The sequence below is a fragment of the Microcebus murinus genome, chromosome 1 (assembly GCF_040939455.1).
Source record: "Microcebus murinus isolate Inina chromosome 1, M.murinus_Inina_mat1.0, whole genome shotgun sequence".
Classification (NCBI taxonomy): Eukaryota; Metazoa; Chordata; class Mammalia; order Primates; family Cheirogaleidae; genus Microcebus; species Microcebus murinus.
In genome coordinates, this window is record NC_134104.1 from 58229763 (window position 1) to 58243055 (window position 13293).

The 13293-nt window shown below is 36.7% G+C and overlaps 1 protein-coding gene across 1 annotated transcript in view; it reads right to left on the reverse strand.

The window, feature by feature from the left end:
• ZBTB20 (zinc finger and BTB domain containing 20) overlaps window positions 1-12894 on the reverse strand; it is a 760184-nt gene extending 747290 nt beyond the window's left edge. The window contains exon 1 of the mRNA XM_076001586.1: window positions 12820-12894. The gene's annotated coding sequence lies outside the window, so the exon portion shown is untranslated. The remainder of the gene's footprint in view (window positions 1-12819) is intronic.
• Between the last annotated feature and the right edge of the window lie 399 nt (window positions 12895-13293).

Consider the following 13293-nt stretch of genomic DNA (forward strand, 5'->3'; position numbering starts at 1 on the left):
TAAAATTTCTGCTTTCTAAAATTGATAGTTATTATTTGAATTTCCTTAAATGTTCCTAATTTTTTTTAAATTCAAGTTTCATTTACTTTTGCCAGTGGTACTAATTTCCTGGGGTATGTACTCTGATTTTCCTACTTGATTTTCCTCTCTCACTTGCTGCTAGGTTTCCTTAAATGGATTGTTATTTTTTGTTAACTCTCTGGAGGTCAGTCTAATTTCTGGAATATCCTAAATGGCAGAAGCATCACAGTTGGTAAAAACGCAAAAGTAGGCAGCCTGTTAGTTCCCTGCCAATGCACATGGAGGAAGATCTCTGTTGTCCTACCTCTATTTCTTTTTAGCCTCAAGGGACAGAGAAGATTCTGCCAGTACATTCAGCTACTTTGGCTTTTAAAAAATATATAATCATTATAAATTATAAGTTTTTTTGTATTTCCTTATATTATGTGTGAACAAATGTTAAGGTTATGTATATTGCCCTTGCCCTCCCCCAAGACAGAGCTTCAAGAGTGACCATCCCCCAGACGGTGCATGTCGCACTCATTATGTATGTACATACCCATCCTCTTTTCCCCTTCCCATCTGCCCAACACCTGATAAATGTTTTTCCTATATGCCCACTTAGGTGTTGGTCAATTAATACCAATTTGCTGGTGAGTACATATGGTGCTATATGAAACAATGGTGATATAGCACCTCTTGTATTTTCCTGGATTGAGCTGGAACCCATTCTACTAAGTGAAGTATCCCAAGAATGGAAAAACAAACACCACATGTACTTTGGCTTTTTAACTAGTTGGAGAGACTTGATACTTAAAATAGGTAAATATTGATCTTCCCTATAGAGGTTCACAAACCTCTGAAGCTCAAGTTCTTTTTCCCAGTGTCTACTGCTTTCTAATCTTCACTCCTGGACTCCAGCACTTTTTTTTAGTTGCATGCTCAACTGAAGGTACAAAAGTTTCAAATAGTGTTTCTATCCCCAAGGTGTCATGGCAGTTGTTCACAGGTCTCAGCAGCCATTTGATTGAAAAAGGCAGACAGCTTGGAATTGCAAGTGAAGGGGAAGATAGTCATATACAAGTACCTTGTTTTCAAAATCATTAATTTAAAAAAAATCTGGGGGTAGGGGGTGGTACGTGGGTCTGAGGTGTGTCTGGACTTCATTACAATTATTCCTAAGAATCAACAGTTCCCTCACAAAATATATTCCTGAATATATAATATGACAACATATTCTCTGTATGCCTTTGGATTCCAATCCCAAAATATACTATAGCTATTTATCACTTTAAGCAAGCCATAACACAATCTCAGTTTTAATTATTCCAGGACATAATTATCTTTTGCTTTGAAAACAACTTCAAATCAATTTGCTGTAGTTTCAGTTACTAGAAAGACAAATTATGACTTTGACCAATCAGGTAAATTTCCCAGTGTCTACTAGCAAGCCTTATAAATATGAAAAAGCCTATCAGCTGTTATACAGGATTTGCACATATCCTACATGTGGTTTACATGACATTCCCTCCATATGTCCACATGTTCACAGACCAATTATTTTGCTTTCTAGAAAAGCTAAGGATATATCACTAATATTAAAATGTTTAATCAGACTAGACTTCCAAATAACTCCGATAATAAGGTAAATAAGCTAAAACTATTTTTTAATTGTGTGAAATTGTATGAGCATTTTTTTAAGGATTAGAAAGTTCATATAAAATGTTCAAAATCTCAATTGTTATCTCTGAAGAGCAAAAAATACTGTGGTTTGTTTGTCCTACTATCCAGATAAGAATCACATAGGATATGAAATTTGGGTGTCATCCTTGAATCAGTAGGTAATGTAATTCTGTGTACTCTATTCAACACAATATCCTGAATTGATTTTAGTAGATTTGCTTTACCACTGATAGGTGATATCTGATATATTCCTTTTCTGAATCACATTAAATATAATTTTTTATTGGAACTTCTTCCATGACAGGATTTCATTAAGTACTTAAAAGGATAAAAAATTATAAGCATGTGTAAAAATGTTTGGGACTTGGAAAAGTACAGAGAAAGCATATAATAGGTTACAACAATTTTAACAACACTAAATTTGAACCAGAGGTAGTAGAAAACAAGTGAATGGATAGCCTGGTAAGCAAAAATTAATCTTCCTAGGATAAATACAAAACCTGATCCACAAACATTTATTAAATCCCTCCTGTGTGCCAGATACTGTGCTAAGTACTAAGGTTGTAAAGATGAATAAAGCATGGGACCTGTTCTTAAGGAACTGCAGTTAAGTGTAGTATAATTCTAGATGTTACCTTTCCTGAATGATGAATGTCAAAGAATTTGAGTCATGAGTTAAACTGTGTATCAAACACCAAACTGAATCAAATTCACTTTACACCAGATACACCCATCTTTGCATAATAAAACTCATCATTAAACATATAATAAATAGAAACAAGTTATGTATAACCCAAATGCACAAACCACCACCATTTATTTCTGGCTCTTATACACTTTGGTAATTCACTTAATAATAAATGCTGAGACTGTAATGTAGAATATCTGAATCAGAAGGACCTGGAATCCTGTTCATTTTTTCCCATGCTGCTTTTCAACTCAAATCACCCCTTCAACATAGTATTGCCTTGTTCTCAATCCTTTTCCAGAACAAGAAAGGTTACTAAAACATGAGTTTTCAAAGGTACTTCCCTGAGTGTCAAATACATAAGGGACAGTGAGATACAAACAGCACAGCTATTAAGAAGACAAGGTGCCACAGGATATCAAAAGAAGTAGAGAGTACCACTGACAATGAACCTAAAGGGGAAAGGTGCCATGCACTAACTGAATGTTGATAGTTTTTCTAATTTCACAATATTTTTTCAGTGATGTATCCATTTGAAGCATACAAAATGATTACTACACTATTATTTCCCAATGCACTAAAATAAATGTCTGAAGAAAAGATCACAGATACCATCATAAGGAAAAGACACTTAAGAGATGGTATATACAGCACTTTCATTTTTCTCTGACTCCAGATGATACAACTCATATATGTAATATAGCTCAACAGTGAATATTATCTCTTGAAAACTTTTGAAGGTTTTAGTACCTTGTAGACAAAGGGTATATTAGTATGTATGTATACATGGCATACATATCTGTTTGTACTTGGTTCAAAGTCATTTAAATTATTTAAAATAAAAATTCACTTTAAAAGTTACTATAATTCCTTTTTATTCACTCATTCTAGGTATCCTAAATATTACCTTAAGTCATGGGTGAACACTACCTTTACCTGAGCTGATCATTTGAGAGTACCACTCTGAAAGAAATGCACCTACAGTATCAAATAAAATTGAACCTTTTTTTCAAATCAAAGAAAATTTGAAGTTACCTAAGAAGTCTAGACTATATCCAACTTTATACCAGTTAGAGCCTGGTTTCAAACTCCATGAATATGGGGAAGAAGGGATCAAAGGCTAAATTATATAATGAACATAATGTAATTAAAGTTTAAATTATTTCATCCCTCATATTCATCAAATCTTCAGGAAAGCTAATAGGTGTTTTCTTGTTTTTGAAAAGTGAACAGCAAATAGCAATTTATATTATAAATGCTTCTAGAAACAGTAATTTCAGAATTGGGTGGCACACAGTAAGCACTCAGTAAATGGTTTACTACATAAGTTATTGCGCTAAATTGCATTGTAATGCACCTAAACTTACTGTCTAATTCAGTATTGATGATAATGTTTTTGTGCCAAAAGCATAGCAGTCTTTGTATCCCAAAATTTAGGTGGTCAATATTTAAGCCAGCTATTAGTTTCTGAAATGAACAAAAAGCCATAAACAATAAACATAATGGCCTTCGAAAGTTAGTAGGATCTACCAGTTTACATATATTGCTTCTGTTCTGCCTCTGCCTTATTCCTATATGATCTCTAGTTCTTGATTACTCAGTCTGGTTTGATTAGCTTTCCTTTTTTATCTCTAGCTTCCAAGTACTGCCAGTATCTAATGCTTCCTTTGACCTGCTACTACTCATGATTTCCACAGCCTGTTTTAACACGGTATCCAGCTCCATTTTCTCCATGGAACTAAATCAGGCAGCAGTCCGTTTCATGTTAGAAAAATTTCCCTCCAGTATTTGTAATTCTAGACCAAAGAGTTAAATGTTTAAAACTCTACCATAGCAACCATTCCTCTCTCAACTTTTTACCTTGTGCCCTTCTCTAGAACCTTCTCCAAAGCTATTAGCTTTTCTTGAAATAAAGTTACCAGTACTAATCTGGGCAAATACTAAGTGAAAAAGTTCCCAATAGAGGTCTGAATGGAATAGTGATTAAAAGCTTACATTCTCTAGAGTTAGACTTGTGTTTGAATTCTTATCTGTTATATGCTAGCTGTGTGACTGTGTACAAGATCCTTACCCTTTCTGAGCCTTATCTTTAAAATTGGGATAATAAAGGTAACTGTCTCATAGGATTGTGGAATTAACTGTAAAAGACACAAATATTACCAATGTCTGGTACGGAGTAAGCTCTCAATAAATGTTGGCTACTATTGTTGTTATTAATATTATAGTTCAGTATAAGGATAGAAATAATTTAATTTTCTTTTCTCTGTGTTTCCCATTAATAATTCTGCTAGTCTTTTGGGCACCAATGTCTTTACTAAAGATTACAATAATTCCTCAATATGTGTGTTGAGTTTCAGTTAACACTCTGAAATCAGCTTTCCTTAAGCACATTTAGAATATTTTTTACTTTATTTTCATGCCTTGAAGCACTCATACCATCTTTGGTGCCCAATGATTGATCTAAAATTTTTCTTGCAATTTCTCCCAGTTAGCTAGACATTTGATAAGATAGAATAGCTTAGCGTTACTTAATATATTAGAGAGTTTACTGTACAATTTCTCTATGAGATGATCTATAAAATGTTACATGATCAGTTCTAGGAACATTCAGAGCTGTGGGTGTGTATAGGGAAAAAGGAGGATTCAGGGCTATCTAGCTTCCTACAGATTACTGTTTCCTTTTGTGAATAGGTACTGTTTGATAGCCTTGAGCCTCTAACTACTACTCATTACTAGCAAAAGGAATGTGAGTCAATTACAAAGAAACTAAATGAAACTTTAAATGAAAACTGTGCAGTTAGTTACCATTAAAGATCTATCAGTAGGTACACACAAATTTCTTTCTACATATGACATGGCAGTATTTGCAAAGTCTTTCCTAACACAGATTCACAGATTCTTTCCACTATCCTACATCAAAATAAACAGTCAGATTTCGTTGCCTACCATATCATCATTCCTATGTAAATCTATCCTTGGACATGCATAATGTAGAAATAAAAAACAGATGCAGTAGTTAAAAATTACCAATTTTATAAGATCTATAGGGAGATGGATCCTGATTACCCAAAGTATTTCTATTTTTTTCCTTAGAGAAGAAAAATACAAAAACCAAATTTACCTTTAGTCTTTGAAAAAATGTATCTATTTATCTATATATTTTATAGAATTAGAAAATGAGTGTGAGTTAATATAGTCTTTTACTACCTTCTTTCCTCAGTTAAATAACTTTATGCTGGATGAAATGCAAAGTATCCAATTTACAAATTCTATTGCCAATATAGCTTTCTGAGTTAAGTTGGCAAAAACTTATGCAAACTAGTAAATTTATTATATTTAACAAAACTATGGAAGATTATAAGTACTTAATATTATCCATCTACACTTATAGTAGTGTGCTGTGTTTGAAAGTAAGTATCATTTAAATGAAACTTTTATCAAGGATTAGAAGTAAAAAGCAAAGTCAAATATTTTACATATACTCTTTCTTGGTGCCCTCAACACTACTTCCACTAACACCATCTAAACCTAAAATAATACCTCAAGTGTCAAAGGAAACACACTCACATTATCAGGACTGAAAATTATCCTGAAGACAAAAAAGCTAAGGTAAAGATCCACACAGATTATGTGACATGCTCAAGATCATATAACTAGTCAGTGGTAGCAATAGACCTAGAACCACGTCTACTAACTCTGTATCCAAGATGTCTGACAATGTGCAAAAAGAGTTATATTTAATATATGTGAGATTGAAAAGGTAGATGTTATTCCCTCAAGTTAAAAACCTTCGGATTTAATGACTCCTACTTACTTGATTTTATATTCCTAGGACAGTAAGTTTGAAATACCATAAAATTATAAAAGCTGATTAGAAGTAATGAAAACTACAAAGAAAATTTATGCTTTCTCTTAAATCAAAACCATAGAAAAGGCCATTTTCTTATGTCTAATGGGAGCCAGAGATTTACTGAGAGTATGCGAGAGTGTGAGCGTGTGTCTGTGTGTGTGATGATAGTTTTTGTTTTATAAATTGTTAGAGGTTCTTCTTCTAATTTCCTTTTGCAATTGTAATGTGTTCCAAAAACAAAGATATACATAATATGAATTTCTGATAATTTATAAAACACTTAAGTATAAATAAGTAAATTTCTAGAAACTTAATAATGACAAAAAGACAATGGGTACCAAGACTCTCAAAATTAAAAATCCAAATCTTTTTAATATTGTGTTCAATTAGAAATAAAGAACACCTTTAAAAAAAGTCAAAAGTAATTGAAGAGAGATTAAACCAATAAACCCAACTCTCTAAACTGTGTATATTTTTTTCCTAAAGTGCATATTCATGAGCTGACAGTAAAGACAGGCTGGCTGCTTTGTTTGACTATAGTTCTGTTTACCTCATACTGTCAAGAATGGATTTTGACACTCACAGTATTAATATTGCTATTTTTATTGATATAATTAGCACTGCTAAAAATAATTCCTCGGCCTGCCATATCTAAGAATACCATTACAATCAGTAATATTAGGGCTTCTTTTTATTATATGACACCTTGGAAATAGATTGTGGGCCCAAAGAACCAAAGTGACCTTATGATGTGGAAATTACTGAAAAAAAAAAACATTGCCCTGTCAATAGAGACTACTGTTTTGTGTATGACTTCACTAAACAAACTAGTTTATATTTGTTTGAAACTAAAGTTTCTCACCAATCTGCTGTTTCAATTTCACATCACACCATATTGTACCTAAAACAGGCAATCTGGATTCCTGTTGCTACTTTTTTTTTCCCCAAACAGCTCAGGAATGGGTTTGAAATATAAGACTTGAATATATAAAGCAAAAGAATTAAGACACCCAAAATTCAGAATAGGTGGGTGAAAATAAGTATGCTTGAAACCATTTGTGTAACTGCTAGTGGGTGGCCTACTTGTGAGTTTCTGATCATTACATTACATGAAAGCAAAATCAAAACATATTTTATCTTGCTTCTAGATCACATCAGCTGTGACAATAACCTTATCTGGACCTTGAATAGTTTGTTCATAAAACAAAGTGGGGTACTGACCCAGTGCATTTTCAACACAGAGTATGATGGCCAAAAGAAAATGACAATACAATTCAAAACAAGTTTGGAAATTGTAGACTAGTATATTAAAACCTCTCTTTGTCTCTATCACTTGACAGATGGTTAGCCCTCACACAGCCTAGTATCTTTGGCAAAGAAATGACTGTGTCTAGCCAATAACACCCCAAATTTTGACTTAAAATGCACTGTACACATGCTTAGACTTACCTTACAAATATGAATATTAATAAACTTAGTCATGCTTATTTTATTACTACAAAAATGTGACATATGTCAAGATTTTATCTTCTGCCCTATGAATACCTCTTTTTGAAACTCAACTATCTTGTGTGGATTTAGGGTTCTATGAACTCCACACTTCAGATTTCATTCATTTTATGGGCTGCTTATTAATCATGCTTTTAAAAAAACTTCCAAAATAACATTTTAGCCCAAATGTTTTACAAAATTTACACAAATTTCATTAGCTTGCGTTTCTGTGTTATCCATAGGAAACTTCTGGTAACTAACAAAGTGGGTTAAACAAATCACCTGGGCCTTTGAATGCATTCCATGACAAGGACCACAGGGCAGGACTGGAATTATTTATCCAGTACTGAACTATACCTTTATTCAAACACTGTTCATATATAAGTGTATACTCGCACATACCACACACACTGATCAACCATCCTTACTAAAACACAGGAAAAGTTCTTAGTTTTTAACATTCTATTCGCCACTCTTCTACTTTGCTTTTTAAAAATTCAATTAAACAATATATTCCATTAGTTATAAAGTCTGTTTCCTCCTAGATGTTCCTATTTATAGCTTTCAGATGCTGGCAAGTCTGTATACAAATAGCCAGAGGCAATCACAAAGGCTGTAAGGTGCATTAACATGTACCCTTTCTGGAAGAGGCTGATTTGCTCCAAATCAGCACAAATAGAGATCCAAAGTAGTTATAGAGAAACAAGCCATCCACAGCATAGGATGGTAGAGATAAACGAGGGAGAACTGTATATAAAAAAAGTTACCCAAGTAAAGTCTGAACTTGTATTTCACTAACAAAGCAAAACTCTCCATGACAGAGGAAAATAATGAAAATCAGAACTTACTTAAGAACTATGAACTAGGTTTTGGATAGGTGAGACACCAACTACTTGAAGCTACAAATTCTGAACTAAATCAAATACTCATTTAACCAGGCACCACATTTCCTTCTGTTAGAAACCTAGGATTTTTACACCTACAGACTAAATGATGATTTAAAGTAATGCTGAAATTTTCTTTAATGTTCCTCTTGCATTGCAAATGGTCTATTAAAGCAGAGAAGTGCCAATCAAATGCTTGTGGAGTTTGAAAAAAAAGATTTAAATAACAAAGCATTTTGCCAGCCTCTCTTTTTCTATTTCTTTAATGTCACCTATAAATTAAGTACAACAAATTTTCAGCTTCCCTTGATAAAACTACAACTGAAGCTAGGTGTGACGATATACACCAGTAATCCCACCTATAGGAGGCCCAAGTGGGAGGGAGGATCATTCAGTGTAGTGAGACCCTGTCTCAAAAAACAAACAACCCCCCCCAAAAAAAATCCCACAACTGAAAAAGATTTAGATATTCCATTTTTCAAATATATTCTTAAAACGAATCCTGACCAAAAATTAACAGATACTCTAGCTTTTGTTTTACCACACTTTGCTAACAAGACCAGGGTAAATAGGAATTTTGCAGTGAATTTTAAGACGCAAGATTTTTTAAAAATATAAAGCAACATTTTATTTCAAACACATGCTTAAAACTATGAAAAAAAATAAAACCTCTGTCAGAAAGACCTACTGAAATATACGGAGAACGTTTCATGACAGCAAAAGCACAAATAAGAAATAAACTAAGCTCTTCGTTTCCTATCATCGGCAATTGGTAAACACCTTCCTCCTGCTCAACATTCTGTAAGCACTTTCAAACTGTAGTTTCTAAAACAAGAAAGCAGCTAGGTTTTAAAGTTTCATCCAAAATTATCCTTTCCTAGCAATCTGAAGTACACAAAGTGTATATGACATTACAATGTAAGCTCCACAAGGGCAGGCAATTTTCTCTCTTGTTCATTGTTACATCCCAAGTGTCTAGAACAGGGTCTAGAACAATTTGATGAATTTAACTATCCATTTCAGAAAAGTATGATTATTTCAGAAAACAAAGCAGAGCCCATCAAGCTCCGCTATGTATTTCAAATGTTTTAAGGAAGTCTCTCCACATTACTTATTCTGAAGATATTCAGAATAATTTGTAATTTATTTATAAATTACAGATCCTTTACAGGAATTTAGTTGTAGCTTTTATTACTTTTCTAAAATGACCTAATTATTCAGTCTAGCCTGTTTCCTAGAAAGTCCAATTTGTCTAGAAAGTCTTCTGAAGATTTTCACTAATGAGACTAAAATAATTCATTTAAAATGGTCTTTTCCTGAGACTTTCTTCCTATATCAAGTAACCAAATTCTTATTAATCTGACAGCAAGAGGACTTGGATATTTGTGGGTCTCAAAAACTTCCCGACTTAACTACATAGGAAACTGGCATCACATCAATTATTAGTTCTAAACATCCCCTTCCCCAATTAGAACTCTTACAAGAAATTTTCTCTTTCCTCTAGTATTCTCTTTAATCTCACATGTCTCTCAGTAACTTGTCAAAGTACCCATGACCTATATGTTTATCTTCTTGGTTTAATAGTAATCTTAAAACATTGGTCTAGATGGGTAAACAAAAACTTCTTCCTGGAAATGGATAAAATTTGATATTTTTTAGTCTTAGACTTCTTTCTTTAGCCTGTTAAAATTAGGACCTCACCAAGAAAAAGCACACTGCTTTGGAGGCTGGTAAACAGTAAACTTGTACCCTGACCTTTGGTGTGTTCCACTGGTCTATAATATCTGAAATCACAAAACCGAAAATAACCAATTGCCCAACTCACTGAGCAGCTAATACAATTCTAGAAAAACTCACTTTCCTTTTTTTTCTCACCTGTGTACCTCAATACCATATATTCTCAAGCCTAAGGCTCTCCAAAATTGAGCCCAATAGAAATCATAGCCCCAACCTTGGTAATTAAACCTTGAGCACTGAACAGTGAGTAAAATCATCAATTCCTCAAGGACAATTCCAAAAGCTTTCTTGGGGAAAAACAATAGGAAAAATGGCACAGGGGTATATCACCATGCACTATGTGTGCATCAACTTTGATACATTCTGATTAAGAATGACAAAGAGCAGACACAAACATCAATGTAAAAAATTTTTCTTTTCCTAGAAATTAAACACACCTAGTTTTAATTTAAAAAATGAATAAAGTAGCCAAATCTTGACTGGTCAAACTTATAGTTGTCTTTTGGTATCCACGGGAGATTGATTTCAGGACTCTCATAGGATACCAAAATCCATGGATGCTCAAGTGTCCCTTATAACCTACAAACATCTCCCATATACTTTAAATCATCTCCAAATTACTTATACAATGGTCCCCAATCTTTTTGGCACCAAGAACCTGTTTCATGGAAGACAATTTTTCCATGGTTTGGGGAATGGGGAACGTGGAGCTCTGCACCCCAGTCCCTGACAGGCCACAGCCCAGTCCTGATCAGGGCCCCCAGGGGGTGGGGACTTCAGACTTGTAACACGTAATAAAATGTAAATGCTAATAAATAGTTGTTATATTGTATTGTTTAGGGGATGAGACAAGAAAGAAGGTCCATACATATCCTATACATATACAACCATCTATTCCACCTCCAGCCCCGAATATTTTTGATCTGCAGTTGATTGAATCCAGGAAGGTGGAATCCAGGAACAGGGAGGGCAAACGATATGCAGATCAGGGGAGGTATTTGGGGGGGGGAGGGGAGTCTATCTATTTGCTATTCCTACAAGATAGCAAAGAGGTTTTTGGATTAGGAGCAAGAAAAAAAAATGAAAACAAACCATTTAAGAATTTGATGATGACTGATTATCATTTAAATTTAGTGTTTACAGCTATAGAATTTATTTACAAAATGCTGTGTCTTAAAACTTCCAGTATCAACAAGTTACAACTTGAAAACATTGGGTGAATGAGTGTCCTCCAATAATTTTATTAGCTGAAATTTACACGTACTCGACTACAGCAACATTTTGGTATTTTTAACGGTAAAAAGCGAGAAGACAATTTTCACATGCCTACAAAGGTAACACATTGAACTTAGCTTGGGGCCAATGCTACTTCTGAGCACAGTCCTACACCCACAAACTTCCAAACTGCTTCCTGTTTCATTGAGATTTTTATTGGAGAGCTGTCATCCTGGTACTGACCTCACTCAACCCGGTTTGTAGTAAGAGATCAGCGGATTACCGCGCTAGGTAGTGTAGCTGTACGCCATATTGTGTTTTTCGCTAATGTTTATAGTTTGTGTGTGTGCCTAGCATATGTTTGTGCAAGTGTGTTTATCAATAGAACTTTTAGAAAATCCCTGCCTCCTGCCTCTTCAGCATCCTTAAAAAGGATAACAGCTGGGGGAGGGGCGGGGGGAGGACCTGAAAGCCACACACGAGGGAATGCACTGAACACTGTACAAGACCGTGTTTCTTTTAAACTTGCAAAAACCTTCCAACCGTTTTACCTCAGGTATCAAACAGCGTTAGCATTTTTTACTGTTTCCAAAGTGACCCAAAGGAGAAGAGAAAGAAGGAAAGGTGCGTCTTCCTTTCCCAAGCCCTCTCTCCTCTCTAGTCGTAGAAGCGAAGCAGGCGGGGGCCGGTAGCTCCGGCGTCTGGAGAGGCGTCCAGCGGCTCTGGGGCCAGGACACCTCCCGTCCCCCAGTTCTCTGAAGACGCTCCAGAGACCGCGAGAGCCACGGCAAGCGGGGGAGGGCGAGGAGGGAGGGGGCAGAAGACAAGCGGGCGCCTCTAGCAGCTCCTGAGCCCCGGCTAGTCCCCCTCAGCTCCTCTTCTTGGAAGCAGCAGCTCCAGGCGCAGGGAGTAGAGAGAAGAAGGCAGAAGAGACGTTTCCAGCTGCGGGACGCCCCGCCCGCTCCCGGCACCCGGGGACCCTCCCGCGCTTCCCCCCTCCCCGCCGGGTCGGGCGAGGCAACCGCCGGCCGCAAGGAGGGGGGCCCGGGGGAGGGGGCGCGAGCGGGGCGGGGCGCAGGGGCGCGCGCTCGGCCGGCCGACGGCCCGCGGGCTCGCCGCTCTGCAACTCGCTCCCCCAACCCCACCCCGCTCCCCTCCCTCCCGTCCCGCCGCCCCCAACTCCCAGCGCCTCGCAGACGCCTCACCCCCTCCGCACGCACACACTCCTCCCTCCCGCCCGCCCCACAACAAATTAGAGTTTTTGGCGTTACCTCCTCGCGCTCTTTAATCTTCTTTCCTCAACTCCTAAACTTCCCCCCGCCCCTACTTCTTCGGCAGAAGGCCCACATTGGGCGCCTCACGCCGCGAACCTTCTATCTTTCCCCGCTATTGGGCTGCTCTCATGTCACTCTTGCCTTCAGTGAGCCAATAAGAATGGGACGCCCCTCGTGAGGTTGCCGCCCATAAACAAAATGCACTCTTCCTCCTGTTCTCCCCGCCCCTGTCCCACCCCTGTCTGACTCTTCCCTCATCTCTGTCACCTTCGATTGGGCCAGGAAAGGCCCAATCCGCTATCTGAAACATCCATTGGAACACGGACACTTCGCTCAGAGCAATGTTAACGGACGATTGGTTGATAGTTCTCCCAATCCCCCCTCCGCCGCACCTTTGCCCACTCTGAAGAGGTCAGTTGTATCTCGTTGTTCAGTGATCCGAGAAGTGGAAAACTATTGGTTCAGAGAGCC